The sequence below is a fragment of the Odocoileus virginianus genome, chromosome 26, assembly GCF_023699985.2.
Source record: "Odocoileus virginianus isolate 20LAN1187 ecotype Illinois chromosome 26, Ovbor_1.2, whole genome shotgun sequence".
NCBI classification, from domain to species: domain Eukaryota; kingdom Metazoa; phylum Chordata; class Mammalia; order Artiodactyla; family Cervidae; genus Odocoileus; species Odocoileus virginianus.
The window spans coordinates 29,062,928-29,079,034 of NC_069699.1; the positions used below are offsets into that span (position 1 = coordinate 29,062,928).

The window sequence follows — 16,107 nt, forward strand, 5'->3', positions numbered from 1 at the left end:
GAGGATTTAAAAACAATAGTAAAATCTAAAAAAAAAAACTAATTAAAAAAAACAATAGTAAAATCAATAAAAATTCTGTCTACTTTTAATCAGGAACATGCTCTGACAATCCTAAACAATGTTAAGAATAAAATACTCCTCTGATCAACAATTCAAAATTTAAAATACTTGTACTTGAATTGATATCCTAGAATTTGGCATCAGAACTCCTAAATTCTATCCCACTATGATCTCCCTGACTAGGATATAAAGTCTCTTCCTTCACTTCTTGCCTTATAAACTCAAAATAATGATTTAAAACACTCCATATTTGTATAATGTCTCTGACTCATAGAGGAATCTTCTCTGTTCCTCTGGGTCCATCCTCCTATGATGGTCTCACGACATTCTTGATGTGTAACCAAAAATCCAGTGGAACTCCAGAGATGTTCAGGATTGAAATCTATGTCAGGTTTGCAGATGTGAACTGCAAAGAACCTTCCAGTGCATTGCCTGTACGCATCTCCCATCCCATCTTATCTCATCCTCTCTTTCCCCTCTCACAAATCACTGTAAGCAGGGTTTTCCCTGGTTTTCTCTTGGTTTTCCATGCACTCTGCTCTCCCACCTCAGGCTTTACTCAAGCTGTTCCTCTGGCCTAGATTGTTCCTCTCCTGTCTCATCATCTGGCTGGCTTCTTCTCACCCTCCAGGTCTCAGCTTACATATCACTTTCCTCAGGGAAAGTTGGGTCCCCTGTCCAACTCTTCAGAAGACTGACTCCTCCGTAATTCTTTCATCATCTCCTTTACTTTTCCTTCACAGCACTTAGCACCATTTGTACACATACTTGGTTTTTGTCTCTCTCCCCCACCCTTGTGGCTCCACTGATAAAGAATCTGCCTGCAATACAGGAGACCTCGGTTTGATTCCTGCATTGGGAAGATCCCCTGGAGAAGGGAAAGGCTACCCACTCCAGCATTCTGGCCTGGAGAATTCCATGGACTATACAGTCCATGGGGTCACAAAGAATCAGACACTACTGAGTGACTTTCACCTTAACTTTAGCTAAATTGACACATGAAGATTTGAACAAAACTGTGGATCAGACTAAATTGACACTATAGCTTTTGAAAGTATCAAGAAGCAAATTGCTTTATTAAACTTCAACTAAAAAACCATGTCATGAGTTGCATTTCTGATAGGAAGGTATTGCTGTATACATCACATAATTTAGATATATATCCTTTGGGAAAAAAACATGTATACCTTTTTAGGAACATTACAGTGTCAAACCAATACATAGTATCCAAAAAGAACTCTGCTTTGAAATAAATAATTTTAATGTTCACTCTTAAAATAATTTTCTTTGTCAAAGAGCATAAGTGGATGCCATAACTTTGAGCTTCTGTGCTTCCAAAAGAAAGAAACAAAGCAATTCATGGGCATAGTCAGTTGCTTCCAAACGATGCTTGCCTTTGATAGACAGGTGGTTCATAAATTGATCTTTTCACATGGAAATTATGTTGCACTTAATTTTTCTTGGGGCCAAAATTATAAATAGAAAACAGGTCATTGTATCACAACAATAAATTATTATTTATGCACAATGGAGATGAAAGAGTGACTTGCCTTCATAAATTACCTTTCTTCCATGATTCATTGAATTCCTCCTGACCCATGAATAATGAGTCCCCTAATTTCCTACAAAGAACTGGAGGAATGAAGATAAAGCAAGGGTGGGAGGAGCTGGAGAAAAATTATTGAATTAAGAATTTACATTTTCACATAGCAAACATATGAAGAATGTCCCATGGCCGTCTACATGAAATCGATGCTGCATAATTTGAAAAACAGCAGCCTGATGCCTCTTTATTCCCCTTGACAAGTGCAAAGGTTATTTTAACAATGGCACTGAATACTGTTCCATGAAACCAGTCTCCTTAAGAAGTACTAGTGTTAATAACATGTGGGATCCAAGCATCTTTCATGTAAAACCAGCAAAAAGTCTATATGCCTGTATAAGCTCTTTTTGTTTGCCCCCGAGTTTAAAAGAAGCATATAAAAATGGTGTTTTCATTAAAATCACAATATGCTCAAAACTGAACTATACTCTGAAATGCAACATTCAACAGCAGAAAATGACAGTCTGTGGTTAAGAATAGTTGACAATTTTATCATATGATTTTAAGGGGAGAAGAAAGAAACAGTTGACCATTTTTCTCAAAATATGTACTAATAAATTTATTAAAATGTGAGATGCTAGAGTCATCCTTCGTCTCCTCTAGGGAACCAGAAATACAGAAGATGAGCATTTACAGAAGAGAAATCAGTAACACTATTACAAAGTAATCTCATATTTATGATGTCAGTAAATTGTCATAGTGTCACGATCATTTCTAATTTATAGAAGAGCTGCAGTGTAATAAAATACAAAACAAAAATGAAGATTCTTTCACTTTAAAAGTACTACTGGGTGCTCGCTTCGGCAGCACATATACTAAAATTGGAACGATACAGAAAAGATTAGCATGGCCCCTGCGCAAGGATGACATGCAAATTCATGAAGCGTTCCATATTTTTAGCAAAAATAAACAAATGGGACCTAATGAAACTTAAAAGCTTTTGCACAACAAAGGAAACTATAAGCAAGGTGAAAAGACAGCCCTCAGATTGGGAGAAAATAATAGCAAATTAAGCAACAGACAAAGGATTAATCTCAAAAATATACAAGCAACTCCTGCAGCTCAATTCCAGAAAAATAAATGACCCAATCAAAAAATGGGCCAAAGAACTAAACAGACATTTCTCCAAAGAAGACATACAGATGGCTAACAAACACATGAAAAGATGCTCAACATCACTCATTATCAGAGAAATGCAAATCAAAACCACAACGAGGTACCATTACATGCCAGTCAGGATGGCTGCTATCCAAAAGTCTACAAGCAATAAATGCTGGAGAGGGTGTGAAGAAAAGGGAACCCCTTACACTGTTGGTGGGAATGCAAACTAGTACAGCCACTATGGAGAAGAGCGTGGAGATTTCTTAAAAAACTGGAAATAGAACTGCCATATGACCCAGCAATACCACTTCTGGGCATACACACCGAGGAAACCAGATCTGAAAGAGACTCGTGCACCCCAATGTTCATCGCAGCACTATTTATAATAGCCAGGACATGGAAGCAACCTAGATGCCCATCAGCAGACAAATGGATAAGGAAGCTGTGGTACATATGCACCATGGAATATTACTCAGTCATTAAAAAGAATTCATTTGAATCAGTTATAATGAGATGGATGAAACTGGAGCCCATTATACAGAGTGAAGTAAGCCAGAAAGATAAAGAACATTACAGCATACTAACACATATATATGGAATTTAGAAAGATGGTAACGATAACCCTATATGCAAAACAGAAAAAGAGACACAGATATACAGAACAGACTTTTGGACTCTGTGGGAGAAGGCGAGGGTGGGATGTTTTGAGAGAACAGCATCAAAACATGTATATTATCTATGGTTAAACAGATCACCAGCCCAGGTTGGATGTATGAGACAAGTGCTCGGGCCTGGTGCACTGGGAAGACCCAGAGGGATCGGGTGGAGAGGGAGGTGGGAGGGGGGATTGAGATGGGGAATACATGTAACTCCGTGGCTGATTCACATCAATGTGTGACAAAACCCACTACAATATTGTAAAGTAATTAGCCTCCAACTAATAAAAATAAATGAAAAAAATAATAATAAAAGTACTACTGGATCCATAATAGAATTTTTTTCTTCTTCAAGAAAAGGAAAACAATAAATGCAGTGAAGCTTAGATGAGAGCCTTGTTTAGTTAAAAAAGATTATTTTTCTGCTCTCATACATTAAGGTCTCCTTATTTCAGACTCCACTGACTTGACATTCATCATCATTTGGGTAAACGCTCAGTTAAGAGTCTTCCCTTGTGGTGTCAGATTTAGAATAGCATCTGAGTAGCACACACTGATAAACACTCTCACAACTTCTTAAAATACATATAAAGATTTTGAGTGAGGTGAAAATCGGAACGATAATTCAAAGTAGATCTGATGGTCAGCCTACACCAATACATTGTATACTTACTCAATATAATAATTGTTTATAAGAAGTGTGTGCACGCTCAGTTGCTCAATTGTGTCTGACTCTTTGCAACCCCTTGAACCAGCCTCCAGGTTCCTCTGTCCCTGGGATTCTCCAGGCAAGAATACTGGTTCAGTTCAGTTCAAGAATACTGGAGTGGGTTGTTATTTCCTCCTCCAGGGGATCTTCCTGACTCAGGGATCAAACCCATGTCTTCCTGTACTGGCAGCCTGATTTTTAACCACTGTGAACCTGGGAAGTAGATCTTTATCTGTCCAATGTTTCTGAAATACCAGATGAGACTTACCAGTAAACTATGTGCCCTCCTGCACTACAGGTGTATGTGTGTGAAGCAGTCATATTGGTATTGTTTTCCTTTCATTCATCTTCAATTCCCTTCCTACTCAAGTAAGATCTCTCTCTCTCTCTTTTACTTCTACTAAGAGACAAAAGATCCTAGAAATCAAATGGATAAGAATCTAAGGAAAATGACAAAAGAAGACACAGGAAACACCCCACCAATAGCTGGGAATTGCTGTTTTTCATTTATTTCATCAAACACTAGATTGTGGTAACAGGATAAGATCATATCAGACCAACAAAGATGCACTTGAAACTATACAAAGACACCGAGAATGGAGATGAGGATTGAGGGTACGAATTAACTTCCCAAGGTTATATCTTAGTCCTTTTTGAAAGTTGCTCACTCACCTCAGTCATGTCCGACTCTGTGTGCCCCTATGGATTGTAACCTGCCAGGCTCCTCTGTCCACGGGATTCTCCAGCCAAGCATTATAGAGTGGGTTGCCAGGCCCTCCTTCAGAGGATCTTCCCAACCCAGCGATCAAACCTGAGTCTCTTACATCTCCTGCACTGACGGGCAGGTTCTTTATCACTAGTGCCACCTGGGAAGTCCTTGTTTTGTTTTGAATGTTTCTCCCCCCAAAACAAGAGACTTTTTTAAGATTCTCATAATTTAAGAGCATATACAACCAAGAGGACAAAGCATAGATTCACTAGTAATCCTTCCGCTCTATAAACAAACGAGATGAGTAGACTACATCATTCTTTTAAATGAATAAGCAGGAAAAAAAAATTAGAAATCTATGGGAAAAAAAGCAGGAAAGGAAACACTACCTTACAGACTCAGAAGAACTAGCCTCTGGAATGGTTTACCACAAAAACAGGGCGGGGGGAAATAAAAGAAAAATCCCTTTTTCCCCTGCACAAAAGTCCACTGTCCCCAAATCACGAAAAAAAAAAAAATGACAGAACATTTATGGACGCTTTCTTAGGGAAGACTATGGAGAGGACATATATATTTAAATCACACACCATTTAGGGTGGAAAAAAAACAATATATCTCCATTCACTAGTCATTTCTTTTCTTTTTTTTTTCACTAGTCATATCTAATCTCAGCAGATTCCCATTTTGGTTGTACAGCTATCAGGAGGTCTTCTGGCTTCACCTTTCCTCTAAATAGTGCTTTGTTTTGTTACTACTCTCCTTGAGATTCTCTCTGCCCATCCCCAACACACTCCAGATCCAATTTCTTCCTTCCTTTAGCCATGGAGACTTGAGCTTCCCTTTCCTTGGTGAAAACTGGATTCAAATGGGAAGACTCAGAGGGATGGGATGGGGAGGGAGGCCGGAGGAGGGATCCAGATGGGGAGCACATGTAAATCCATGGCTGATTCGTCAATGTATGGCAAAAACCACTACAATACTGTAAAGTAATTAGCCTCCAACTAGTAAAAATAAATAAATAAATAAATAAACAAAAACAAAAATCTAAACCAAAGTCTTGCAATGGGTTTTGACAAAACACTTTACAATGTTGGGTCTCTCTCTACACAGAGATAAGGAAATAAAAATGTCTTTGAAAGTTAAGCTCTTTTTATAAACACACTCTACCATCCTCTTTAGTGACATGCCCCACGAAAGTACTATAAATTCTTCAGAGGCAGGGACAATGAGGTTAGATTTTTGTGCGTTTCTACCTCCAGATATGTAGTAGTATCTCAAAACTGAATTTTACTGGGAAAACATGGAAGCTTTGATTTCAAAGCGTTGTTATAAAATTCTTTTAAAGATAAGAACTATTTTTTATGGAGTGCTGACTTTTATTAAGTGCTAGGAATTCTGCTACATACGTCCTTTAGATAGAGTATCTCAATTCTCAAAACAAACTTACAGACCATGATTTAATTAATATAGTCATTTTACAGATGAGAAAACTGGGGCTTAGAGAGATTAAGTTGCCTAAGGTCATATACCCAGTAAATACTAGAGTTAGGATTGAATAAGAAAAATGATTGTTTGAGAAATAAGAACTGTACAGTTTTTGTGATAATTTAAAGCTCTTTTTATTTTGTAAGATATTGATAGTTAATTCAGTCCTTGGTCCACAAAAATTTTGATAGTTTCATTTCTTTTATACACTGAATACTTGTAAAATGGTATAAAGTTAGTCAGTATTTACATCATCATTCCCCTTAATATCTTTGTGATACCACTATGAACATCAAGAAATTTATACTCATTTAGTAGAACAACTTTGTTTAATTTCACTTAGTGCTTGATAAAAGGATATTTTAATGTTTCAGGCTATGTTTCGTAATATAGGAAATGCCATGCCAACACATCATTAACAGCACATTTCTGTCCACTGACTTTCCATCTAGAACAAGGAAATATGTGTTGTGGTGATGACTGTACAGAGAGAATCAATGTCACTAATGTATCAACCAGTGAGTAGCTATATAAAACACACTATAAACAGAAGCCTAGCATAAATGGAACAGGCATGTCTCAGCTCCATCTTGACCTAATAATTGCTGCACTTATCAATTTTCATGCAATTATATGTTATAAGAAATCATTTCCAGGACTTTTAACTCTTAATGACTTATTTTCACATTCCTGATGGTGTGGATTAGCTAATCAGAAGAAAAGGGGCCTGTGTGGTTAGGGTGCATTAATGCAGAGCTTGATCATGGCTGGGTTTCCACTCCCTATGGCTACAGTCAAACATGTGGTGAAAACCACTTTGCCCCATCACCTATGATACTCTTGCTAATTTTTAAAGAAAAAGTTTTTAAATGGGTCCCTATTTTAAAGAACAAATACTTAAGGAGAATGGATTGGCTTTCCATGTTGTGAGGGGGGAAAAAAAATCCAGTTTTTAAAAGTGAAGTATAGTTGACATATAATATCATGGGGGTTTCAGAAAACCAAAAATTTAAACCTCATCTAAAAGCTCCTATTTTCACATAAACAGAAAAATGGTAAATTTTGAAAAAAAGAGATAAAACGTGAAAGACTTAAAATTATTAGTGTATGGAACTGTAAATCACTCTAATTAACCTAGTCTGATTTTGAACAGGGTTTATATCACAGAGGCTCTCAGTCTGAATCCATTCTATTTTGATATGTTCCCAACATAATTTCAACTTTCCGGATATCCATTACAGGGACTTCCCTGGCGGTCCAGTAGTTAAGAACCCGCCGGCCAAATCGGGGGACAAGGGTTCAATCCCTAGTCTGGGAAGATCCCCCATGCTGCAGAGCGACTAAGCCCGAGTGCGACAACTACCGACCACGGCGCTCTAGGGCCCTTGGGCTGCAGCTGCTGAAACCAGCGCGCCTGGAGCCCACGTTCTGCAACCAGAGAAGCCACCGCAATGAGAAAGGAGCAAAGAAGCCCCCTTCCTTGTACAGCAAGGAAGACCGAGTGCAGCCAAAAATAAATAAGTTTAAAAAAAAAAGTAATAAAATTTTTTAGACAATAATCTTTCCTTGATAGACATTTTTAAATGCATATATATATAGCAACTACAGAGAACCTTTTCATCCTCTGGCTGCTCTCTCCCTTACCTCCTCGCAAGCACCGTCAGGGCTTTCAAATCACGCCATTCACCCTGTGCGTGTGTGTGCGCGCGCGCGCGAGCGTGTGCACGTTTTTGCGCATGCGCATGTGCACCGCGTGAGTAGTTAAGGTGGGAAGTGACTCTGGGGAGCGGGAGTGAGAGACGAGGAACGAGACACAGAAGGTGGGACCGACAATGTAAAGCCGCCACTCTTCGTGACACTGCAGGGTCGGCTGGGACCTTCTGAAGAGCCTTCTGAAAAGCCTCTCAGAACCGTCTGTGGTGGGGTACAAAGGAGGATGTATTTCTCCCTGAGGCACCCAGCGCTCATTGTGAAGCGTTCTCTTTTGGATTTGCTTCTTAATGGTCCGGAGGCAAAATTGTCTGGTTGCACAGATGTTAATTATTTGAGACTACTCTTAATTAGTTGTGTGAGTTATTCATTCTGGAACCGTGACAGAAAGCCTCAGCTGGTTTGGTCTCTGAAGACAATCCCAGGAGCTTTCCAGAAGCCGGGTTGGTGGCCCCTCCCCCAAGCATCTCCTCCTTCTTGAACCAGAACATTTTGATTTAGTCAAGCTCACAGAGGCCACCCCCCCCCCCCCCAGGGGGAACTTTAAAATTAAATGTTCAGGATGTACATGATTTTCAAACGCCCTTTGCCCATACAAACTAAAAGCTTCGGTGTCCCTGACCAGGGAAATTATTCAGCTCGCAATCAAGTGGCATTGTGGAAGACCTGGTGGGCTCTGACTGTGAGCTGACCATTCATTTTCCTTTGACTTGTAATTTCCCTTGCTCCGGTGATTTGCACATTGCGCTGCACAGTGTATTAAGCACGTTGGCTGCCTTCAAGACCGTCTAAATAATTAAAGCGTTATTGAAGAGAGCATGGTACAGATTAGTGTATTAAATACTAATCTGCTTGTTCATTACTGCCTCCTACAAGCACAAAACTGGGAGGCAGGAGGCCCCAACTCATATTAAATCCTCTGTTCCTCACAAAATACTCGCACAGACAAAAGGGATTGCCTAGATGGTCATTTTGAAAGAGTTTACTGGAAGACATAGCTGGTCTGTCCATGTGGCACTTCGCCTTTCTTTTTTTTTTTTAACAGAACCATTGGTAGCAAAAAAATCTTCCTTCACACTAAAGACCAGCTTCAGGCAGGAGGAAATTAAATGCTCCAGGTAATAAAATATATGCACGAGGAAAATGACTTCCACTAGAGTTATACCAGGAGGAGACATAGACCAATGCTCATTTTAAAGAAATTCAGATCTATCATTTTTTTATGAGTCTATACACAGGAGTTTGGTCAGCAGGGAGAAAAGGAAAGTATGATGTGTTATAATCACAATTTAAACTCTGTTTTACAAAATAAAGTGGCTTGTTAAAAAGAATGAGGTAGTTCTATAAAGATACCCAGAATATGATAAAAGGACAAACAAGAGACAGAGCAATAGCCATGATATAATCCCATTTGTGTAAAATCAAATTATTAAAAACTTTATATAGATTATACATATGTTTATAAGTGTATCAAGTAATTTCTGTAGGGTAACATAACCAGCTATTTTGGTGTCTCCTCTGGGAGAAGCAATTGATGCTAGGGAAGGGGAGGGTAAGCTTTAATTGCACGAAACAATTCAAAATAAATGAGAGAAGAATACATTTTTTAAAAAATAGGCTGAAGAATAAAATTAATATCATTATATTATAATAAAAAATTAGCTGAAGATTTTTATACTTCCAAATACCCTTGTGATAGTTAAACTAGAGCCCTAAAACATTTTACAGCAAAGGAACTGTAGGGAAAATTGGTTTAGATTTCGTAATTTTCAAAGAATCTTACAAAGATGAAGCTCTTAGGTAGCAAGAATTTTAAACTGCAGGTTTGAAGAAAAACTTATTTTTTCAGAAATCTATTTTCCCCACCTCTTTCAGAAATATTCCTCTTATTTCAAAAGCAGTACAGTGGTTTAAGAAGAAGTACACATGGGGTTTGGAGTCAAAGAGAACTACATCCCTTGCTTATTAACTATGTGACTCAGAGAAACAGCGTTACTAAGTATCTGTTTTCTCATCTGTAAAATGGTGGGGGGTGGATAACAAAACTGGATCATTGTAAAACTGAACATAATGCTTATAAGCGGCTTAATCTATTGGCTGGTTCAGTTCAGTCGCTCAGTCATGTCCCACTCTTTGCGACCCCATGGACTACAGCACTCCAGGCCTCCCTGTCCATCACCAACTCCTGGAGTTTACTCAAACTCATGTCCATTGAATCGGCTGATGCCATCCAACCATCTCATCCTCTGTAGTCCCCTTCTCCTCCTGCCTTCAATCTTTCCCAGCATCAGGGTCTTTTCCAATGAGTCAGTTCTTCACATCAGATGGCCAAAGTATTGGAATTTCAGCTTCAGCATCAATCCTTCCAAAGAATATTCAGGACTGATTTCCTTTAGGATGGACTGGTTGGATCTCCTTAGAGTCTCCTCCAATGCCACAGTTCAAAAGCATCAATTCTTTGGCACTCAGCTTTCTTTATAGTCCAGCTCTCACATCCATACCTGACTACTGGAAAAACCATAGCTTTAACTAGATGTACCTTTGTTGGCAAAGTAATATCTCTTTTTTTAATATGCTGTCATGTTGGTCATAGCTTTTCTTCCAAGGAGCAAGCGTCTTTTAATTTCATGACTGCAGTCACCATCTGCAGTGATTTTGGAGCCTCAAAAACATAAAGTCTGTCACTGTTTCCACTGTTTCCCCATTTTTTGCCATGAAGTGATGGGACCAGATGCCATGATCTTAGTTTTCTGAATGTTGAGCTTTAAGCCAACTTTTTCACTCTCCTCTTTTACTTTCGTCAAGAGGCTCTTTAGTTCTTTTTTTGCTTTCTGCCATAAGGGTGATCATCTGCATATCTGAGGTTATTGATATTTCTCCCGGCAATCTTGACTCCAGCTTGTGCTTCATCCAGCCCAGAGTTTCTCATGATGTACTCTGCTTATAAGTTAAATAAGCAGGGTAACAATATATAGCCTGACACACTCCTTTCTTGTTTTAGAACCTGTCTGTTGTTCCATGTCCTGTTCTAACTCTTGTTTCCTGACCTGCATACAGATTTCTCAAGAGGCAGGTCAGGTGGTCTGGTATTCCCATCTCTTTCAGAATTTTCCAGTTTGTTGTGGTCCACACAGTCAAAGGCTTTGGCATAGTCAATAAAGCCGAAGTAGATATTCTTCTGGAACACTCTTGCTTTTTCAATGATCCAACAGATGTTGGCAATTTGATCTCTGGTTCTTCTGCCTTTTCGAAATCCAGCTTGAACATCTGGAAGTTCATAGTTCATGTACTGTTAAAGACTGGCTTGGAGAATTTTGAGCATTACTTTACTAGTATGTGAGATGAGTGCAATTGTGTGGTAGTTTGAACATTGTTTGGCATTGCCTTTCCTTGGGATTGGAATGAAAACTGACCTTTTCCAGTCCTGTGGCCACTGCTGAGTTTTCCAAGTTTGCTGGCACACTGAGTGCAGCACTTTCACAGCATCATCTTTTAGGATTTGAAATAGCTCAACTGGAATTCCATCATCTCCACTAGCTTTGTTTGTAGTGATGCTGGTATAAAACAAGAAACATTCAGTAAATGTTAGCTATTGTAGGTTTTGTGGAATTTATTACCTTTCAACATAGCCCATGTACCTTCTTTGGAAGGTTTATATATCTCAGCCCTATTGAACTCAAGAGTGACAAAATGACTTGCTTCAGCCCATGAATCACAGATAGAAGTATCACTTCCAAGAAGATACATTAAGAGTCAGTTCACGACTTATAATACATCTTTCTCTTTTGTCTCTCTCATGACATTAGCAATGTTTCAGATAAGGGCTGCACAGAAAGCCTGAATCTTGGAGTGAAGACAAAGATGGAACACTCAGCCCATCAACAATAGCTGTGATTCTAGCATAAATGAGAAATCAACCTCAATGATGTAAGTCACTGAGATTTTGAATTGCTTGTTACTGCAGCTCAACCTAGCCTACCTGACTGATAGAAGTATCTTCTCTCTTGGCTGGAAATTCCTGGGCAGATTTTTTGTTTACCAGTTAGACTTCTCATTTGTAAATATTTGAACTCTGTCTATTTAGTTTAAGCAGAGACAGAATTTGGTGAGGGATATTAGGTGGTTCACTGCATCTCTGGGTGGCCCAGTAGTAAAGTTGGTATCTACTCAGCCAGGAACAATGACCAGACTATTTAGCATTTCAGCTTCAGTGGAGACATCACAGCTGATGCCCCTGGGCAGAGGCTTTGTAATTTGCACTGCCTAAGTCTGACCCTGATCTGAATCCTTTGACTGTACCTTCTTTTGGTAGCTGGAAGTATCTGCCTCCATCTCAATAGGATAGAGTCTACCAGGTGTCCACATCTGATTGGCAGAGACCACAGCACACACCTGCATTTAGATACAGGTGAGACTGGGGGGGGGGGGGGGTGGAATGTATGTCTGGAGAGTTGTAAACTCATAAAGTAGATTGTTCCTTAAACACAAGGAAAGTGTTCAAACATGAGGGGTGGCAAAAAGTAATTGACAAATGTCTACAACATGGTTCTGTTAAGAAAAGTATCGCTTTATTTCTAGGTATTTTGTTCTTTTTGATTTGATGGTAAATGAGAGTGTTTCCTTGATTTCTCATTCTGATTATTCATTATTAGTGTACAGGAATGCAAGAGATTTCTGTGTATTAATTTTGTATCCTGCAACTTTACCAAATTCACTGATAAACTCTAATAGTTTTCTGATAGCATCTTTAGAATTTTCTATGTATAATAACATGTTATCTGCAAACAGCGACAGCTTTACTTCTTTTCCAGCATGGATTCCTTATATTTCTTTTTCTTCTCTGATTATCATGGCTAGGACTTCCAAAACTACATTGAATTAATAGTGGTGAGAGTGGACATCCATATCTTTTCCATGATCTTAGAGGAAATACTTTCAGTTTTTCACCACTGAGAATGATGTTCGCTGAGGGTTGTCATATTTGGCCTTTATTATATTGACATAGATTCCCTCTCTACCCACTTTATGAAGAATTGTGGTTTTTTTTATCATAAATGGATATTGAATTTTGTCAAAAGCTTTCCCTTTGTCTATCGAGATAATCATATGATTTTCGTTCTTCAGTTTGTTAGTGTAGGATATCACACTGATTTTCAGACATTGAAAAATCCTTGCATCCCTGGGATAAATCCCACTTGATCATGGTATGTGATCCCTTTAATGTGTTGTTGGATTTGTTTGCTAGTATTTTGTTGTGGATTTTTGTGTCTTTGTTCGTCAGTTATATTAGCCTGTAACTATCTTTTTTTCTGATATCTTTGTCTGGTTTTGATATCAGGGTGATAGTGGCCTTGTAAAAAGTGTTTGGGATTATTCCTTCCTCTGTAATTTTTTGGAAGAGTTTCAGAGGGGTAGAGGGAAAGTACAGTGTGCTATGATAATAAACTGTGAGCTCCAGGACAGTAGCCACTGGCCACATGTGGCTATTTAAACTTAGTTTAAATTAAGTGCGATTAAAAATTCAGTTCCCCCATCTTACTGACACATTTCAAGCAGTCCATTGCCGTGTGTGGCCTGCAGCTAATGTATTGGACGTTGTAGTTATGGAACACTTCCTTCATTGTAGAAATGCTCTCCAACAGTGCTGCTACAGGGAAATGAGCCTGATGTTCTGAATTATATGGCAACAGAAAGAGATGGCTGTGTGGTTCAGGATAGACAGTCCTGTGGAGTATCCACAGACTCTGGTTTCCAGTGATGTCACCACCCGTTTGTGATACTAGGCAGATCTTTTAGTCTTTTCAGGACTTGATTTTCACATCCGTCAAACAAGGGCATGGTAATTGTCATGGAGTAAGTTCCCTTAGGCAGCCCCCCCCACCCAAGACTCCAGTAATTAGACCCCTGCCGCCAGTTGTAGTGAGTAGATTCCTGGATCAGAGGGCCTGTATGTAGAGATGGGGAGGGGATATGAGGGTGTGTTTCCACTCTGCATAAGAACCCTTGAGGATTGGAAACTTAGCTCCTTTTCTCTTTCAGCAGATACGTTCTTGTCCCATAACCCCTGCAGATCTGGATGCACTATGTTATGGGGTAAATGTAAGGGAGTTTCCAGCCCTTCCATATGAACAAGGATAATTATCAACCGCAATCCCATGTGGTACAGAGGCCAGTTTCAGGGTTCAGCTTCTGTTTCATTTCTGTTGAAAACCAGGTACGTCTAGCCTCCAGATCTGATCTTTCTTCCTGAGTCACCCGAATTTTCTGTCCAAGACTAAGGTCCTCTCGTCCTTACCCTCCTTTCCAAGCCCTGGAGGTTCAAGACCCTTTTCTCTTTGAGTATCACTTAGCAACAAGACTCCAGGTAAAAACAAGAGCCAGCTCTTCTAGTTCCAACTCAACCTGAAGCAGTTTAATTCTCTCTCTGTTTTCACTGCCACCTCCTAGATCAAGCCACCACTACCACTTACTGGGTCAGCTGCCAGGTTCCCTCACTGATTAATTAAATACGTGTGTAACAGGTGTTTATTTTATGTCTGACTGAGAGTCATGATGTTATTTTTTAACACTGCATTCCGGCCACTCAGTTGTCTCCACACCCAATAGCAGTTCAACAGTCAAAGTGGTCCTTATCAAATGGATAAACAGAGCACGCCTCTACTGGCTTTAAAACCCTCTCAAGATTTCTTGTTTTCTTTAAAATAAAACCTAAAGTCATCAGATGGTCCAGAGGCCATACAGTATGTAGATCCTGACTATCTTCTCTCCTACTATTATCTCCCCCTCTCAGACCATAGAGGAAACATAGCAGTGTGTCTATTGGAAAACTATATATTATCCAAACTCTAGATGACACCCCGCCTTGTTCTCTGATTTTGATTCTCTGGAAGTTATTTCACAACTCTGTAATCTGGCAATGCAAAAATAATCTTTGTCTCTAGACATGCAAATCCATGTTATCTGTAAATTTAGCTGACTCCCCTCTTACTTGTGAGAGAAGTGAGTTTTGCCTCTCTCTTATATATATTTATTTTGATATTCCTTTATTCCATAAAAATTTGTGCTGTTATGAATTGTTCCTTGAACCATTACATTTGCCACATTCCATAGTTTGTTACTGAAGTAAAATCCTTGCCAAGTGTTTATTTTATATCTGCAATGAGAGCACAATTTTACACTTTTTCTGACAACTATCTTTTAACATTTCACATTCCATTCCAGCCCCTTCTTTATCCTCAAATATTCTAGCTTATTCCCACTTTGGGATCTCTATCCCTATTGTTTCCTTGTTTCAAAAGTCCATGCTCTAAGATCACGGGTTCGGCTAAGATACCACTTCCTTAGAGAGATCTTCCTTTCCAAGACTCATCACTAATCTCTGTCTATTCCTCTTTTCTGTTGTCCTCTTAGACTTACTAATTGTCCAAAATTTTCTCCCTCATGTATTTATTCAATTATTTTTTGTCCGATTCCTTCTTCTGTCTACCCTCACAAGGTAAGCTCCATGAAAGTTGGAACTCTCTATGTCCTGTTCACTACTTATCACTTGCCAGGGCTGGTGACATAGTAGATATTCAATAAACATATGTTTATTTGAATGGATGGATGAAAGTGATTTAACACTTAAACTTTGCCTGAAATTACTGTACCTTTACAAACTGCAGTTTCATCATTAATCAAATAAATAAATGATTCAAAAAATACAGTTTGACTCAGAATAATAGAAGGGGAGAAGTAGATACAGATATACAGAAAACAAAATTAGGCATGAGTTGGTTGTGGTTAAAGCTGAGTGATGTGTGTACAAGTGTTCAGGATACAGTCTACTTTGAAATGTGATTGAAGTTTTCTATAATACAAAGTTTAAAATAAGAACAATGTATGCTGATCTTACACTGCATTGGCAGGCAGGTTTTTTTACCACTAGCACCACCTGGGCATATTTGGAGGAACCCAAAGTTGAGTACATTTGGAGTTAGTTCAGTTCAGTCACTCAGTCATGTCTGACTCTTTGCAACCTCATGGACTGAAGCACACCAGTCCTCCCTGTCCATCACCAACTCCCAGAGCTTGC

The 16,107-nt window shown here is 39.0% G+C and overlaps 1 non-coding gene across 1 annotated transcript; it reads left to right on the forward strand.

The window, feature by feature from the left end:
- The first annotated feature begins 2,454 nt into the window (after nucleotides 1-2,454).
- LOC139031340 (U6 spliceosomal RNA) lies at nucleotides 2,455-2,561 on the forward strand. Its single transcript, XR_011483814.1, has one exon. It is a non-coding gene; the product is annotated as a U6 spliceosomal RNA (small nuclear RNA).
- The last annotated feature ends 13,546 nt before the right edge of the window (nucleotides 2,562-16,107 follow it).